Source organism: Lissotriton helveticus, chromosome 7 (genome assembly GCF_964261635.1).
Source record: "Lissotriton helveticus chromosome 7, aLisHel1.1, whole genome shotgun sequence".
NCBI lineage: Eukaryota > Metazoa > Chordata > Amphibia > Caudata > Salamandridae > Lissotriton > Lissotriton helveticus.
This window is the reverse complement of record NC_136068.1, coordinates 592,267,375-592,285,817: the sequence shown is the minus strand read 5'-3', so window position 1 is coordinate 592,285,817 and position 18,443 is coordinate 592,267,375.

Here is an 18,443-nt window from a genome sequence, read left to right as displayed (position 1 = left end):
TTTAAAACAAGGATGGTGGTAGAGGACTATAAGCACAAAATGAAGTTGAGATGGATAGGAGAAAAGGCATTTGCAGAAAAGTGAATGAAACGTGGGTGATTTTGTTTGTCTCAAGAAAAATACACCTGTGAGCAAGGGATCAACATGCTGGTCAGAAAATTGTGAAGTGTTTAGAAATGCTGTGCGTGTAGTCGGTGAACAGTGTGGAATCTTAATCGTGTTTTCTATTTAAAGGGAAACTAGAGGAAGAAGGAAGACAAGGGAAGCATGAAGTTGAAAGTAGAGAAAGTGATAATAATGTTTTCTTCAATCTACCAAAAATGCCATGTAGGTTTTGAAACAATGATGGATTAACACCATCTACGAGTTTACCAACGAATCCATTTCTCTCAGGAAGATATGATGTCAATAGTGGATGTACAACAAGTAGTAGAGTACGCAGATTACCTGTAAAGTCCAAGGATTTTGTTCTGCAATTACTCATAATTACTTGTCTGCATTTAGTGATGACATCCTGGAACTACTTTTCATCTGTGAGTTTTATTGTTTTCATTTTTGGGGGAAGATGTGTAACATATGTTGTTATTTGACCTGTTGGGAGTTTGTATGTGTAACACAATACATTTTGCTATTTTGAGCTGCAGGGGGGTTGATTGTTGTCATATGAATTATGTGTCTGCGAGCAAGAGAATGTCCTTAGGGCATCAATAGTGGGGCTAGAACTTTGAACGGCATTCATGAACTGGGAGCTGGACTTGTAGCGCTTTAACTGAGGAATATACATTTGGAGCATCTACGTCCTGGGCTCGTGCTTGCTGTGTGACTCTTTACCCGCTTAACATATTCCATGCGGAATTAGTGAATTTTTAGAAAGTAGTAAACCTAGACTTGGATCTCGGATGTAGATGTACATTTCCAAGTGTAGCTTCACTACTTTCGGTGTGAGAAGTCCCTTATCTATTTGTACTAGACAAGAATGTATGCATTTTATGTGTTTCACATTCCTCTTGACACAAGCTTTGCACAGCGTCCTAGTACATCTCTCTACACACCTTTGAGAGCTGAATTACAGCAACACAGATTTACCCCTTAGAACACCCTTCAATCATCCCCACCAACCAAGAATTCTTTCTTATTCCTGCAACCACGCAACTGGGGTGTAATTGTACTACACCAATGCGAAGAGCGAATACAGCAGGACTAGGGCCAGGCCTAAGATTAGAATCATTTTACCAGCATATCCGCCCACCTGAGAAACCTGCACTGGCTCCCCGTCAACAAGAGGATCACGTTCAGGCTCCTCACCCACGCACACAAAGCACTCCACGACATAGGACCCGAATACCTCAAAAACCGCCTCTCGTTCCACACTCCCACACGCCAACTCCGCTCCTCCAGCCTCACCCTCGCCACCATCCCACGGATTCGCAGAACCACCACCGGAGGAAGATCGTTCTCCTACCTAGCAGCCAAAACATGGAACTCCCTCCCCACACACCTACGAACGACCCAGGACCATCTCACCTTCAGGAAACACCTCAAGACCTGGCTCTTCGAGCAGTAGCAGCAGCAAGTCCCGGCTCTCAAACAGTAGCAGCCCCCCCCTTTTTCTCAGCGCCTTGAGACCCTCACGGGTGAGTAGCGCGGTCTATAAATGCTCTGATTGATTGATTGATTGAGCATTTAAGAGCATTGGGGAGGGGGGTTAAACAGCAGAGCTATCCCTCAAGTGTCACTAAATGTACTGGCTTTGGCAACAGATATCAGAAAATTCATCGCAAGAGTTAGTTGCCCAGGATCACACTAAGGATAAACAGATATCACTTTGTTTTAAGACTAGATTGAAATTATTTAAAAGCGAATCAACAGTGCAGTAGAATACGAAGAGTATGTATTAGATCTTTTTTTTTCATTGACGTAAATGTAACGTGTGGCTTTCTTTACAATGTGAACATTTTATGGTTGTTAAGGTAAACAGCCTTTGGCGTGCGTGTTTGGTATGGTATTCTTATTTGGTTAAAGGTAATAAATCAAAGACAGTGCTTAAGGAGCTGCAGCAGAATGTGAGGTAAACACGCAAATGGCTCAACAGTTTTTCCAGTTTCATTTAGGCTGAATCCACATGCTGAAATCAAGTCCGGGTGAAGTTTTAGCCACCATTCGTTGATGGGCATTCCTAATCTGTGTGGTCAGCACTCTATTCTGTAACAGAGGTTTTGTACCGTCTACAGGTCTATACTTGAGGCTTAATTTGTACAAGTGCAAGGGTCTACATTTATATCTAATGCCGCCTGTTCCAGCCAAACATCAGGGCTGCCTAGTCTTAATTTCATCTGATGCCACCTTCTTCCACCACCCCGCACTTCCTGCCTGTTTTGTCTTAATCCTTTTCTTGCAGGTTCTATTTTTTAGATCGAGCTGGTTCGCGCTGCGGCCAGCGAAGCATCTTTTGTCATCCACTTCCTGGGAATGTGAGACAGGGGATGGGCACGCGCAGGCGAATCCCCCATGTGAGCATGCAAGTTCACCCACACGCTGTGCACATCTCCTGTCCTACATTGGCAGCAAGTGGATAACACATGCACACAGACACACACACACACACACCCCACCCCACTCACCGGGCTCACGTGCACACACACACCCCCCACCCCACTCACCGGGTCTGTCGGACTCCTCTCGTCCCGCGGTGGTGGCGGCTGCACGGGCTTGGTAGGCGGCAGGGGCAGGCACCGGCAGGGCACGAGTCGGGGTACCACGCGGGTGGACGGCGTCCTCCCACTTATTTTCCAGGGTGGACGCCGTCCAGCCTGCCCTGCTCATCCAAAGCATCCAAAGCGTGATAAAGCACGCCCCGCACCAAACCTTGTGAAGCAGTCCGCTCTGTCGGGCATTTCATAACTGCACTTGACATTCATTGCGGGATAACTAAGCATATGATGGAGCTGGTGTGTGAGGGCTTTTTCACCTTCATGTACACCGCTTCTCCGCTTAGCAGAATTATAGCGCCTGGTTGATTGCAGTTATTCGGTTTCCACTGCTCTGGTCTCTGTCAGGAAGAAAGGTGTGTGCCTTTCAAATAAATTGTGCAGTGTTTTCTGATTCTAGCGCTTGGTGAGTGCAGTTCAATGGGAACAGAGTGCAAGTTTAAATGGATGATTTCCGATGCTGAAGGCAGAAGCACCTGGGGCCAGTCACGCAGTAAATCCAGCCTGCAGGTGAAGTATTATTTTTTAACTGCGCGATGTCTCACGCGCCTCGTGTTTTTATCTCTTGTGGAATTCATGACACAAGTCGGGGGTACACGCAGGTGGATGGCGTCCCCCCACCAGTTTTACAGGGTGGACGCCGTCCATCCTGCTAAATAAAACGTCCACCCTCCACATCAATATCGTGATAAGAGCACACCAAACAAGCATTTCCAGGTGATTCCGGCTGCATCTGGAAATTTATCAGACTCCAGGTCACCGTCCGTCTCCACTCCTGTCTTGATGTCTCTTCATATCCCCACTTTTCAATCACGAGCCCCACCTCCCTCACTTTAGCCTCTCTCGAATCCCCCATCAACTCCCTCTCACCACTGTACTTCCGCTCTCCCAATGTGCCCCAGGACTTGTTTGGGCTGATTCTTGGTGAGTGGAGTACAGAGGATGGATGAAAAGATGTTTACAGTGACTAAGAGAGAGCAACAGTAGTAGAGGGGGTGAGTGACTCTAAGCAGAAAATATGATGTGAGTTGGAGTGTAAGGGAGGGGGCGACTGATTAACCTTTTGAACGAAAAGGTGATGGAGTTCCAGTGTGTGTCTGACAGAGGGCATCACATAGCTAAACCAAGCAAGAGATTTAGTTAGTGGGAGAGCCAGTCACTCAAAGGGTGTTTTGCAGGCGCTCTGCCCCTGCAATCATTGGCCTCTCCGCTGAGACTGCAGGCCTGTGATGTCACTTCCTGTGTCACGCGCCGTGATGTCATGTGCAGTGATATCACGTGCCGTGATGTCACTTCCTCTGATACTACCTAATTCGGAGAGTCCCCCCACTTCTTTTTTTAGGACTTATGCCCTGGGCACAGGCAATGTGACTCGAGCCCCCTCCGCTTCTCTCCCCAGACGCCTCGCGGCAGCGGTCCGGACCCAGCAGCAGGCGGGGCTCTCCCTTAGCACGGGAGCCCCTCTGGGTCACACGCTGGCTCCTTCCTCGTCACAGGAGCGCGCGGTAGGCTCCCGTCCGCTTACTGTCTTTGCTGGTGGCCCCGCCCTCAAGCAGCCAGTCCCGGGCAGTCCCGCCTGACTTCGTGTATCTCCTTCCTTTGTTTTTATTCTAGTTCTTTTTTGTTTTGTTCTTTTGCGGTTTTATACAGCGCGAACGCGACCCGAATGTATTGACCACTTTACACGAGCACCAGGTACGTTACACAAGTTCTTACAATGCTGTAAATATGTATTCTATGCCTAGTGTTTTTTTTGTCAGTGCCACCTCTTATTTTATTACTTCTTGAACTATCCTGTTTGTATCTGTAACGTGTAAGTTTGTAAATCTCCATATGAAACATACTTGGTTTTAGTGTAAAGCGCTCTGACATCTTTGGGTAAAGTTCGTGCTATATAAACATAAATAAATAACACACGTGTTTTTTTTTGGTTAGACACGGGGAGATAAGTGATTTGCTCATAATCACAGGATGTTGAGCCCACGCCGATATGACAGTTTTTATCACCGTAGATTATCATAAATGAAGTCTGCAGTTTTCTATCACCGAACAATGTTTCCGTATCTTTGCAACAATCGCCGTACAGTCAGTGAAGTAAGAAGAAGATTAATCGCGTAAATGAAGGCCGGCTCTTGAAACACCCCCCAGGGCGCGCGCCATTGCTCCACTTGTCATGGGTTCACCTTCGCGTGGGAGGCGCTGAACGTATCTTCAAGTGCTCTTATTCAGGTGTCTTGTTGACAGACCAGTGTTTGCCGGGCTCGGGTAAAGTACTTCCTAAGCAAGCGTCACGTGTGCGAGGAGCGAGACGTAGTGCATATGAAACATCTGAATTGTGCATACACGCCTGCATAGTCTGTTTATGTGCATTAGCTTACTTTTGTTTGGAATGATTGAAAACAGCCACATAATTGCAGTCACAGTCAACAGCATGATCGAAAAATACAGTGGCTTTGAACATCCCATAGGAATGAACGGGCCCAACTTGCATTGGCAAAGCCAACAGGCTTGTTCTTGTTGTCTTTCGTGGCTAACACAATCCAAGGGCGAGGTGACAGATTGTGTCCAGATACTGGAGGTTATCTGCCACCCTGATTAATCACTGTGTTTTACCCAGCACAACCTACACACCGTTCACATGGGGGGAAACACTGCGTGAAGGAGGGTGGGAAACCAGACTAGCAGATTACGTCAAAGGGTTCAGTGAAGCTTGCTAAAATATAGCTTTTTGAAGACTGTCTGCCACTGGCACTGGTCGCCAGAGAAACTATGCAGGGCTAAACTTTGTAATGATTTCAGACATTGGAGAGGCGCGGAACACAACAGTAATATGGTGAACATCTGAGGGACAGCACGAAACTTGACGAATAGTGGCTTTAGGTATGGGGCTGTTTGAAAGCTGCCCTTCATACGCCCCCTGCCTGCATGGCGCTGCTGCATGATGTTTCATTTTTACCTGCACTAACAAGACATGTAAGATGATTGGCAATTGCATTGGGCATTGCTAGATTGGTTATCCTACGTCACTAAAGGACAAGTACAAGCCTGACACTTTTATTTAAGTATTAATTATTTAAAAAAATTAAAAGCCATTAATATTTGTAATATTCATAAATCTAAGTCACGTATATACAACACATATTGCATTACAAATGCTATAGGTGTCACATTTGCGAAAGTTATAACTATTGGCATTGTAAATGACAAAGCTATTAATTTCGCTATTTTCAAAACCAACACATAAATAAAAAATGTGTCATTTGCAATACCAATAGCTCAAACTTTCCTAATGCGAGACCTATTGCATTGCAAATGCTTGTTCTTATAGAGTCTTGTAGCTGCAGATTCCTTACCTTCAGAATATTCCCCAGGCATCAGACTGGACCCAGACATTTTTCATCAGTATTTCAGTGCACTGTCAGGTGTTTCTGTGTGTCTCTGCACTGACGCCGTCCTGCACTGACGCCGTTCTGTACTGACGCCGTTCTGCTCCAGAAATGATGTGCGGAGTCCATATAGGACTGTGCGCAGATGTCCATTCTTTCTTTCCATGCCACCAGGCGTGGATCTATTGCTCCCTTCTTGTCTCTCAGAGACATTTATATCAAGTTTTGTCCTCGGGGTGCAAGGAACGCCACACTAAAAAACAACAGCTTTTAGACCTGACTTTTATGACCTGACTTCCTGAAGTCAAGAAAACTGCTTTAAGGGCAAGTCTTCATCTTGGGCAATATCGTCAGGTAAGTCAAAAAAGAAACACAAGAAATCAAAGTGGGATTCCGCTGTCTTGCGCCACTCACATTTTCAGGCATGGGGTGGCGTCACACCTCTCAGCTGACTTCGGAGCTGATCATGCAGCTGGTCCTGGCACAACTCGAGTTTCTGGGGCCTAGAGCCATGCCAAATCAGATCTAAAAGTTGGGTGAAGCCAGGTTTCGGTTCTTTGTATGCTTACTGACTCCCTCTGGTGCTCATTTGGGCCCTAAGGACCAGTGAGGCATCCCATCTCAAGGACCATCAATGGGTTCTTCCTTGGCGATAGTTGGTCCTTTCGAGTCTGTCATGCATCTGGCTCCAGGCCAGACCCCACTTGCATTGTGGAAAATTGAATTTTGCCATGTCATGTGTGCCTACGTGTTCCCCATCCTATATTATATGTGCATGATTGATATGCATGTATCTCCCTATGATCGACTAAAGACGCAATTACAGTTGTGTCCACCGTTAGTATGCCAGTTATCCAGTCCCTGTGAAAGCAACGTGAATTAGGCTTCCAGGCCTATGTTGACAACGTTTTCCATTGTGCACGTTAATTCAGAATAATGTCCCCGTTTCTAGGCCTCATGAGGGCCCGGACACCAGATTCAAGCTCCTGTCTCCTGAACCCGCTCCGAGGAGCGATACAGCCCCCACCTGCATCCCTGACCCTTCACTTACTTCCTGCCGCGCAGCGCGGTGCCCAGCCTGGCCCTGCCTGCCTGTCTGCCAAGAATATGTTTTGCCTCTAGTTATCAGTTCAGCTCCTCGTCTTCGCATTCCTAAGCTAACGAACTGTATAAACAGCTTCAGCTATAGTCTAGTCTTTCTGTCTCCATGCAAGTGAATTACTGTATTAATATTCATAGAAGATTCATAGCACACGCAATACATGAAGAGTATATGCATGCACCAGCCTTAGTGTCAAGTAGCCTTTCCCCTGATGACTTTTAGATTCTATCAACATGTACTCCAAACACGAGATACCAGATATGCTATAGGTACATGTCGTCCTGACACCGCAGACTTTAGTCTCCTCTTCTAGTGCAGAAGTCAGAGCCCCCAGTTCTCCCCAGACACACGTCATAGTCCGTTTGCGCGCACCACTAGGTTAAAGGTCCCAGCTGCTCGAGTAGCCCCCTCCATGTTTCCACCCATTTCATGCCACTTCTGTGACGTTCTCATCACATGTCTAAGTGCACGCCCTGTGCACGCCTACTTTTCACGCCCATGTATTCTTATCTTACGCTTGTCACTTGTTACGCCTACTGTATGTAATGTAATTATGATGTTAGAGTATATATACTATGTACTGTTAATGTGATGCCCCCAGTCCGTCCCTGCCCCGGCAGCTGCCTTCGATGTCACTTTATTTCAGGCTGTCCCGATCCTGTCCCTTCCCTTATGCCTGATTAAAGCCTGATAACCTCAGATTCCTCGGATCCTGCCTCTTATTTATTGAGCTATCTGTTATTATTAATGCATTCAAAAATAGTACCGGTAATTAATTATTTATTTACCACATAAATGGCGCCCGAATAGGGACTTACCTCTTCCCCACGCGCCGGCGATCCAACGCAGGCCCCCTGACCCTTCTACAGCCGTGACGGAACCCTATGCGCAAGTGCAGATATTTCTGCTTCAAGTCTCCCTCAGGCCTACGGAGGAGACGGAAACTGCGGTCCGGTATCCAGACGAGGCGGTGTGGAAGGCGGTTTGTCCCGACCAGAGCCCAAGCCGAGAGAACAAGGTCCGAGGTATCCGGAGGCCCACCTGTAACCGAAGCCCGAAGTTCGAAGCGCGTAGTAGTAACCAGACGTCGTAGCAGTCCAGTCCAGTCCGAGGCCTTCAGTTTCTGCTTCCCGGTGAGTACCGTTGCGGGGGAAGTATCTAGACAGGAGCATTAGTTTGTTCCTGGTCCGATGGGTTTGGGTACACAGATCCAGTCTGTACTGTTTTAGCAGTGCATCTAGTTTCTGTACTGTTTCTAGCAGTGCATCCAGTATTTCTGTTAAGTCCGTTCTCGAGAAATTCAAGTATTATGTTTTCAATGTATCAGGTAGTATTTCTGTTCGAACTGTTATTCATGTATTTTTCGTGGTATGAGTGATTTGTTTGCCATTTCATTATTGTGTTTATTGTATATTGTGTTAAAGTCCAAGCATAAGTTCAAGATGCCTCTATTCTCGAAATTACGTCAGATAAAGACAAGAAAAGGGTTACTCGAAGAAGCAGTTCCTGTCCCTCCTCGGGACAGTCCTGGTCATTTTATGTATCACAAGCATGGCTTAGATGCCATATTATATCTAGACTTGTGGTCAGATTACACGAAAAATCTTGAAGAGAAATATAGATGGCCTGTATCAGGTACATGGGATGCCGAGTGCATCATGCGAGTAGAAGAAGCATTATGGAAAAAGAAAGCCAGACAGTCCCAGAAAGATGCCATCGAGTTATGGTGCAAAGAATCTCACAGGAGATCCGAGAAAGAATTCAGAAAAGCAGAATTAAGTAGGGAATCACCAGGAAAAGCCCAAGAAAGGGAACTTCTAGAAGAAGGTGAACGAGTTAGAGCAGAACAGTCAGACAGACAGAGAAATGCCCTTATTAAAGGTATGTATCCTCTTCTTGCCGAGGGCTTGCCGAAGGCAACCCCGGAAGCATCCTGTAATTTACCGCCACCCTTGGTCCCGATTAAGCTACGTCATAAACCGACTGCAGCTGAAATTTTTCTTTCGTCCTATTTGGACGATACTGTCCCAGAATATGCAAATCCTATTCCGCCTGCTCAACCCCAGCACCCCGTTAATAATGTAATTCCTGTTCCTCCAGCCACTGGTCCCGGGAACCCTGTCCATGTGCCAGTACCCCCGGACCAGTCCACGTCACGAGTTTTGCCAGTTACCTTACCAGCCCATTCAGCATTAGTAGACGATTCTAGTCCAGGAGGGGCGGTAGGAGGTGCTCCTATCACCCCGCCTCAAACAAAACGAATGACGCTGAGAGAAGCAGCGTTACAACGTACGCCAAAAGTGACTACATACGCAGATCTCAAGCGAAACCTTACTGATTGTGTATATGATTCAGTACCAGGTGAAGATCACATGCTCTTGTATTCAGTACGTTTAAGACGGGTTGCCAACTTCTTGGCCACCCTGCCCGAGATGAAAGATCCTCTAGACAGAATATATCATTTTATCCGTACGGGGGGGGATCCAGCAAGTATTCACGAAGCTATGGCACACAGAAAGGTCGAGATTCAAGGCATGATTCTGCAGTTCCTAATTAACTGTTTAATAAGAGAACAAGATTATCCTGATAAAGACAAAGAAGAGATGAAAGTCCTGACAAGATGGAGTGACAATATAGCCGAGGGAAAACACAAGACACAAGGTTGTATAGAAAGTATGTATAGGAAAATCCGTAAGGAAATATTACGTATACACGAGAAGGAGAAAGCAAGTAGAGCAACCGAGAAAGAGAATGACTCTTCCAGTGAAGAGGTAGACAGCGAGAGTCCTGACAGAATAGCGTATGTAGGTAGAACTAGACTTCCCGACCGACATTCACGCCTAGATTACAAGCAAGTTTTTCCCTCTCCAGTGCCAGAACAGTGTTCTCTGGAACAAGTATTCCAGCTAAAGCATTGCCCGAACTGTTAATACAAGTCTTGCCAAGATTACTAGCCACGAAAAAGGAAGACTGGGATGCTATCTCAGCCTGTAAACAGAAACAAGATGAAGACACTAGTGATTTTTATTCTAGATTTGAGAAATGTTTCATTATAAATAGTGGTCTGAAAACGAGTAGTGAGTCATATCCACATCTTTTTGTTACCAAACTAGTTGAGAATTCAAGTCCACAAGTTAAAAATCGAGTACTGAAAGTCGAGAGTACCTGGCAAGCTAATACTCCGTCACAAATGCTCCAGATGCTCCAGTACCACCAGAACAGAATCAGGGAAGAGCAAGAACACGAAAGGAGACGTATGAAAGACACGAAAATGAAAGTACTGGTTGCACAGTCTGTTCCCCAAGACAGTCAGAAGAGGGGTACGAATCAAACCAGTCATCCTGCAGCTCCCGTTAAAGGGACCTGCAATTACTGTAAACAGCCAGGTCATTATGTAAACGAATGTGCAGTTCTGAAACACAACATAGCTACTGGTAAGACGAAAGAGAGACCACGTCCGCCTAGACAAGATCAAGTTCCGCAGAACACGCAAGTACCGCATAATGCACAACAGACAGTTACAGTACCGCAGCCTATCGCTGCCACACAGCACGTTACACAGCAGATGTACCAGTATGCACAGTCAGAGTATCCAGAATATCAGCAGTATTCATGAAACAGCCTAGAGAGGGAGGTTGGCTTGCCTCTCATCGAGATTCCTGTAGATCAAGAGGGTCCCTATGTACACAGTCAAGTATTAGGGAAAGATAGAAAGTTTCTGATTGATACAGGGGCAAGTAGGACTACCATCAGTCATGACGAGGTTCCAGGGGCTCCACTCTCAGGCTCTAGAAATGTTTCCCTTGGATTTTCAGGAAAGCCTATTGTTAACGAAATATCGAAACCAGTTTCCCTAGAAGTTGGTCCATTGTCCAGAACTACAGACTTGTTACTTACGAAATCTTGTCCAGAAAACTTATTAGGCATTAAGACCCTGAAAGAATTAGGAGCAGTTATATGCTGTTCTCCCGAAGGAGTACGATTGTTCTTGAGAGATTTTAAAGGTCATTATGTATTACGTGATTTTGATCCAAGATTATTGAATGTACCACAGCATTTATGGGCGCAAGGTCCAACTGATGTAGGTTGTATGCATATTACACCCCACCGTGTCACCCTGAAACAAGGTGTAGTGTTACCCCGAATCCGACAGTACAAATTGCCACCTGAGGCTGTAGCAGCCTTATCCAAAATTATTGACAAGCTTATTGCTCAAGGAGTGGTTGTAGAAACTGACTCCAATGTATGTAATTCTCCTATCATTCCGATTCTGAAACGTACTGATCCAAATGCACCTCCAGTCTATCGATTAGTGATTGACCTTCGAGAACTTAATAAATGTATCATTCCCCAGTACCCAGTGGTTCCAGATATTTCTTCCCTATTGACAGCCATTGATTCTGAAGCCACGTTCTTTACTGTTATTGATCTCAAGAACGCATTCTTTAGCGTCCCTATTCATCCAGACAGCCAGTTCCTTTTCGGATTCTGTTTAAACGGAAGAAGCTATAAATTTACACGAGCTCCTCAAGGTTTCACAGAAAGTCCTAGTATTTACAGTCAAGCCCTTAAGAGACAACTAGACAATATTCACATGCCAACTGACACTGCCCTTATCCAGTATGTCGATGATCTACTGATCACAGCCCGTTCTGAACGTGACTGCGAACGTGCGTCACTTACAGTCCTGTATTTCCTGGCCGAGATGGGGCACAAGGTGTCCCCTTCTAAATTGCAATTCTGTGTCCAGCAAGTGGTCTACCTTGGACACTTACTGTCCAAGAGGGGTAGGCAGTTGACACCAGACCGAATCCAGTTAATAGCACATCTTCCACAGCCCAAGACTCAGAAGGAGGTACGAGCTTTTATCGGCCTCACTTCTTACTGCAGACAATGGATTCCTCAGTACGCATATCTAGCCAAGCCACTGATACAGCTAACGACACAGGAGGCAGCCACATCGACTGTCCTCCCTTGGACCCAGGAACATACACTTGTTTTCAATGAGTTAAAGAAAGCCTTATGCCAAGCTCCTGTTCTAGCAACACCGAACTATAGTAAGCCTTTTACACTTTTTGTTACTGAACGTGATGGTACAGCATTATCTGTTCTCACACAAGATCAAGCAGGACAGTACAAGCCATGTGCTTATTTTTCTAGCACCTTAGATCCAGTGGCCCAGGCTCTGCCTGCGTGCCTCAAGTCAGTTTCAGCCACAGCACTAGCTATCAGACAGAGTGATTCCATAGTGTTAGGACATTCCCTGACAGTACAAGTTTCACACTCCGTGGAAGTTCTTTTAAACCGAACACAGACTCAGCACTTGACAATTGCACGTTTAACAGGTTATGAATTGACACTGTTTCAGCCACACATAGAAATCAGACGCTGCAACGTTTTAAATCCTGCTACACTGTTACCCTCGACTGTTCCAAATCCTGCCACACATGACTGTGTGGAAGTTGTTAACACCATGACAAAACCAAGACAAGACTTGACAGACATTGCATTACCTGATCCCGGCCTGACACTTTATGTGGATGGTTCATGTATGAGAACAAATACAGGAGAACTAGTAGCCGCGTATGCAGTGACTACTGAGACTGAAGTTATAGAAACACATCGTATTGACACCCTGTCTGCTCAAGCAGCAGAGCTCGTCGCTCTGACCCAAGCCTGCATACGAGCCAAGAACCTGAAAGTAAACATATACACAGATTCACGTTATGCATTCGGAGTCGTACACGACTCGGAGTACTCTGGCAAGAGAGAGGTTTCATGACTTCTCATGGAACAAAGATACAGCATGGCCCCCTCATTCAAGCTCTGTTAGATGCAATACATTTACCGACAGCTATCGCTATCATGAAGTGCAAGGCACATACGAAAGTCACTGACATCATTTCCCAAGGTAACGATCTAGCAGATCGAACAGCCAAGCTTACAGCTCAGACTCCAGACACTCCAGTTAACACGACACAGACAGACATTCCAGCCCAGACAACTTGTATGACAGTTAAGGACCCTACACAAGATGTACTAGATATCCAGTCACATGCTACTCCCGATGAAACCAAGAAATGGTCTGAACAAGGAGGAGTCCAGACAGATCAAGGATGGTTGACGAAGGGAAAAGCCACATGGTTTCTCCCCGACTCTATGGTTCAAGTCATTATTAAACACCGCACATAGTCCTGCACATTTAGGAGAAAAAGCCATGTTAGACAGTATTCAGAACCTCTGGTTTAACAAGCATTTACGAGCAGCAGCCAAGCAGAAAGTGCGTACCTGCATGATCTGTTGTCAGTTCAATCCAGGTAAAGGTGTCCCGGTGGAACAAGGTGGATTCCATCCTCCTGACCACCCTTTTGAAGTCCTCCAGATGGATTATATTCAGATGGAGCGATGTCGAGGTTTCAAGTATGTCCTCGTAGTTGTATGTGCTTTGTCCAGGTGGACAGAAGCATATCCAGTCCCAGATTACACTGCCGCGACCACTGCCAGGCAGTTGGTTCGTGAGTTCTTTCCCCGCTATGGATTGCCGAGGGTCGTGTATTCAGATAACGGCCAGCCATTCTCATCCGAGCTCATGAAACAAGTATCCCTTCTGTTAGGGTACCAGTGGAAGTTCCATTGTGTACGACATCCCGAAGCAGCAGGTCTCGTTGAGAGACATAATCAGACTTTAAAGATCCGCATTGCTAAAGTATGTGCCGAGAAAGGCGTAGATTGGATAGTAGCACTGCCAGTTGCCCTTTTTTATATGAGAATGGTTGCACACTCCCGTTCAGGTCTGTCACCTTTCGAGGTAATTTTTGGTCGTCCCCCAAACATGTGGGGTACTCCTAGACCCCGTAAGATAACTGATGTCGACAGTAATATGCTGACAGATTACCTTGCCTCCTTGATGTCTGCACTACAATCTTGTCGTTCACAGGTTGCCGCCGCTTTTCCAGACAACACCGAGGTGAAACCACACGAGGTCGTTCCTGGGGATCTTGTTTTGATCCGGAATTTCGATCGTTCAAGTCTGCTGGAGCCCCGTTGGAAGGAGCCACGCCTGGTCCTGCTCACCACGAGGACGGCCGTGAACATCGAGGGCCGCAAAGGATGGTTGCACTGCAGCCATGTAAAGAGATTCCATGGACTTAAGCCAAAGAAATTTTTCAAAGACTGCCCCGTTCTCAAGGACTGCCCAGACACTGAATCTAAACCTCCCCTGTTAGAGAAAACTCCGCAGCAGGAGTATAAAATGAAATTAAGGTCTAGTAAGTCAGCCAGTTTAATTGTCTAAGTCCCTCTCGGGTGAAGCGGTTAGACAGGTTTCTGACATGTATGAGATAGACCTTCATAGTGAGAGAGTTAGTCGAAACTCTAAGAGAATCCGTTATCAAAAGAATCTCCGAAGTAGATGCATCATCACTCTTGTATTTATGATATTTTTAAGTTTTATGGTTACAGGCATAAGTTATGTTTTATATATATATTTTCCTCCTAATGTTTCACATGTACATATGTTTTCTAATGTTACAGTAGAGCACACTTTCAGTGACCTGCCTCCTCACGAGTTATCCTATCGTCTTGCCATGCGCAACAATTCTTTTATCCGTATGTTACACTATTCACACCAGACTAGCAATGCCACTAATTGTTGGGTGTGTGGTCGACTCCCCCCTTTCCAGACACCGAAGGGAGTTTTGCCACTCTTTCCTTATCCGTTTTCACATAATGGTTCGTGTGGAGCATGGTCCACGTTAACGTCATCCTCAAATGATATGTCCCGCCTGAATAGAACATGTTTACCCGACAAGGAGGGTCTTTCCCATAGAACAGGGTTAGATCTAGAAAATGAAGTATATGATCTAGGTAATTATTCCTCGAATTTCATGGTTTTGAATGTTCAGTCCGAGACTACTCCAGATTTGCCTGCTATTTCAGTTCTACCAGTTAAAGGCGAATTATGTGTCAGAAAGAATGGTTCTATACATCTAGGACATAGTGATTGTACTACTATGGTCGAGTATAGTGACAGTGGGAAATCTATTTTCAAAGCCTCACGTCATTCGTATTTTGTGTGTGGTCAGACCGCATATGTACGTCTGCCCCTTGATTGGGATGGAACATGTTATATTGCCTTCCTACTGCCACCAGTTTTCCTAGCCCCATCTGATTATCACAGAAACACACATCTAGTACACACTAGACATAGAAGGGAGATCGAGTCCCCAATTGTCGATCAAACTGAAACTACTCTAGAACAATATCAATACTTCAATAAAGGTTTCTTTTTCTTCATAGGTCCTGTCCAGAATAGTAAGTTAATACGTAGGTTAACCAGAACCCTTGAAGCAGTAGTGAATGAGACTACTTCTGCTCTAGGTAACTTAACTGAGGGGCAATCTGCTATGAGATTTGTCGTGCTCCAAAATCGTCTCGTCCTTGACGTCATACTGGCCGATAGGGGAGGAGCTTGTAGAGTCATCGGATCTAGTTGCTGCATTTTCATTCCTAATAACGCGCCGTCTGTTTATTCAGCTATAACCAGACTTCATAAAATTGCCCATCAGTTACACCAGAATCCAGGCACCTGGACATGGTCCGGTTGGCTCTGGAGTATAATATCTGCCTGGGGATGGAAAGTATTGTCATTCCTGGGTATAGCAGTAATGATCATATTCAGTTGCTGTCTCTCTTTACAATGTGGCCCTGCGATTTGCGGCTTGTGTGCTACATCCTGTATTCCTAGTCCAAAGTCCCGTTCCAAGATAATTCGAGACGAGCAAATGATGCTATATGAAATGATAGATGGTATCATGAATATTGATGTTTCCTGATGGAAACGTAGGGCACAAGGAGGGAATGTGGAAAATTGAATTTTGCCATGTCATGTGTGCCTACGTGTTCCCCATCCTATATTATATGTGCATGATTGATATGCATGTATCTCCCTATGATCGACTAAAGACGCAATTACAGTTGTGTCCACCGTTAGTATGCCAGTTATCCAGTCCCTGTGAAAGCAACGTGAATTAGGCTTCCAGGCCTATGTTGACAACGTTTTCCATTGTGCACGTTAATTCAGAATAATGTCCCCGTTTCTAGGCCTCATGAAGGCCCGGACACCAGATTCAAGCTCCTGTCTCCTGAACCCGCTCCGAGGAGCGATACAGCCCCCACCTGCATCCCTGACCCTTCACTTACTTCCTGCCGCGCAGCGCGGTGCCCAGCCTGGCCCTGCCTGCCTGTCTGCCAAGAATATGTTTTGCCTCTAGTTATCAGTTCAGCTCCTCGTCTTCGCATTCCTAAGCTAACGAACCGTATAAACAGCTTCAGCTATAGTCTAGTCTTTCTGTCTCCATGCAAGTGAATTACTGTATTAATATTCATAGAAGATTCATAGCACACGCAATACATGAAGAGTATATGCATGCACCAGCCTTAGTGTCAAGTAGCCTTTCCCCTGATGACTTTTAGATTCTATCAACATGTACTCCAAACACGAGATACCAGATATGCTATAGGTACATGTCGTCCTGACACCGCAGACTTTAGTCTCCTCTTCTAGTGCAGAAGTCAGAGCCCCCAGTTCTCCCCAGACACACGTCATAGTCCGTTTGCGCGCACCACTAGGTTAAGGTCCCAGCTGCTCGAGTAGCCCCCTCCATGTTTCCACCCATTTCATGCCACTTCTGTGACGTTCTCATCACATGTCTAAGTGCACGCCCTGTGCACGCCTACTTTTCACGCCCATGTATTCTTATCTTACGCTTGTCACTTGTTACGCCTACTGTATGTAATGTAATTATGATGTTAGAGTATATATACTATGTACTGTTAATGTGATGCCCCCAGTCCGTCCCTGCCCCGGCAGCTGCCTTCGATGTCACTTTATTTCAGGCTGTCCCGATCCTGTCCCTTCCCTTATGCCTGATTAAAGCCTGATAACCTCAGATTCCTCGGATCCTGCCTCTTATTTATTGAGCTATCTGTTATTATTAATGCATTCAAAAATAGTACCGGTAATTAATTATTTATTTACCACAGCATCACCATGATCTACTCCAGCCCTGAGCACTTCAACGCCAACTCCATCGACACCAGAAGAGGTGGCCCCAATAGTTATTTTCGTCATTGAATCAACACCAGTCCAATCTTAACGGCAGTCACGCCAGATTCCACCCAAAGAATCACTTCCCCCACTTGATTTACCACCTCCACAACAGAGAGCACATCCTCTGCTTTCCCTTTTTGGAATGAATTCGGTCAATGACTATGACCCGAGTGATGAGTTTGCTCAACACTACCAGATTGATAATTGGTATGAGGACTTACAGGAGGCTAATGGTCTTGATACCTCCCTGGAAACAGGTCTCCACTCACCCCCTGGACCAGCAATACTGGAATCCACTTCCTAAACCATGATGATAGGTAGGGTGGCCAAAACACTTGACCTCCAGCCTTCCACCATGGAGGTTAAGACTAATGTCCAGACAGAAGTCCTCTAACCGGGGCAAACATCTTCTAAGCCCCTTCTTCCATTTAACAAGGAAATTACTGATACCTTATTGGGAGGTAGGCCAAACCTTGTTCAGGCCCTTTCATGGTTGAGATCCCTGCCACCCATGCCCCCTGAGGCCATGTTCAATTTGCGACTCAGTTACTGTTCCCCCTGTAGCCCCAACTGCCAAACCTCTTTAGTGTGGCCGTACAGGACCACAGCCACCCAATGGGATGCAGAATCCACCAATTCTACCCAGGTTGGCAGGCAATAACTTTGAACAGGTGGGTTCAACAGATCGTTTGCAGGGGCTACACCTTACCATTCCTTTTTTCCCCGCTGTACCTTCCACCATCCCCCCAGTGACTGACGGAAGACCGCTGTACCTTCCACCATCCCACCAGTGACTGACGGAAGACATCTCGCCATTTTGCAGCAGAAAGGGCAAGCCCTTTTGGCCAAAGGCCTATCAAGAGGTGTATGCACCAGCAGTAGGACATGATTGTGAATCCTGCTACTTTTTGGTTCTCTGTAGAGATTGAGGGCTGCGGCTTTTTCTAGACCTGCACCATCACAACGACTTCCTCCAGAAGGAAAAATTAAAAACGCTCACCATAGCCCCGGTCTTGTCTGCTCTCCACCTAAGAGACTGGATGGTAATGTTGAGCCGGCAGGACATCTATTTTCACATATCCATTCTGCCCGGCCATCAGCGCTACCTGTGGTTTGTGGTGTGACAGCAGCATTTT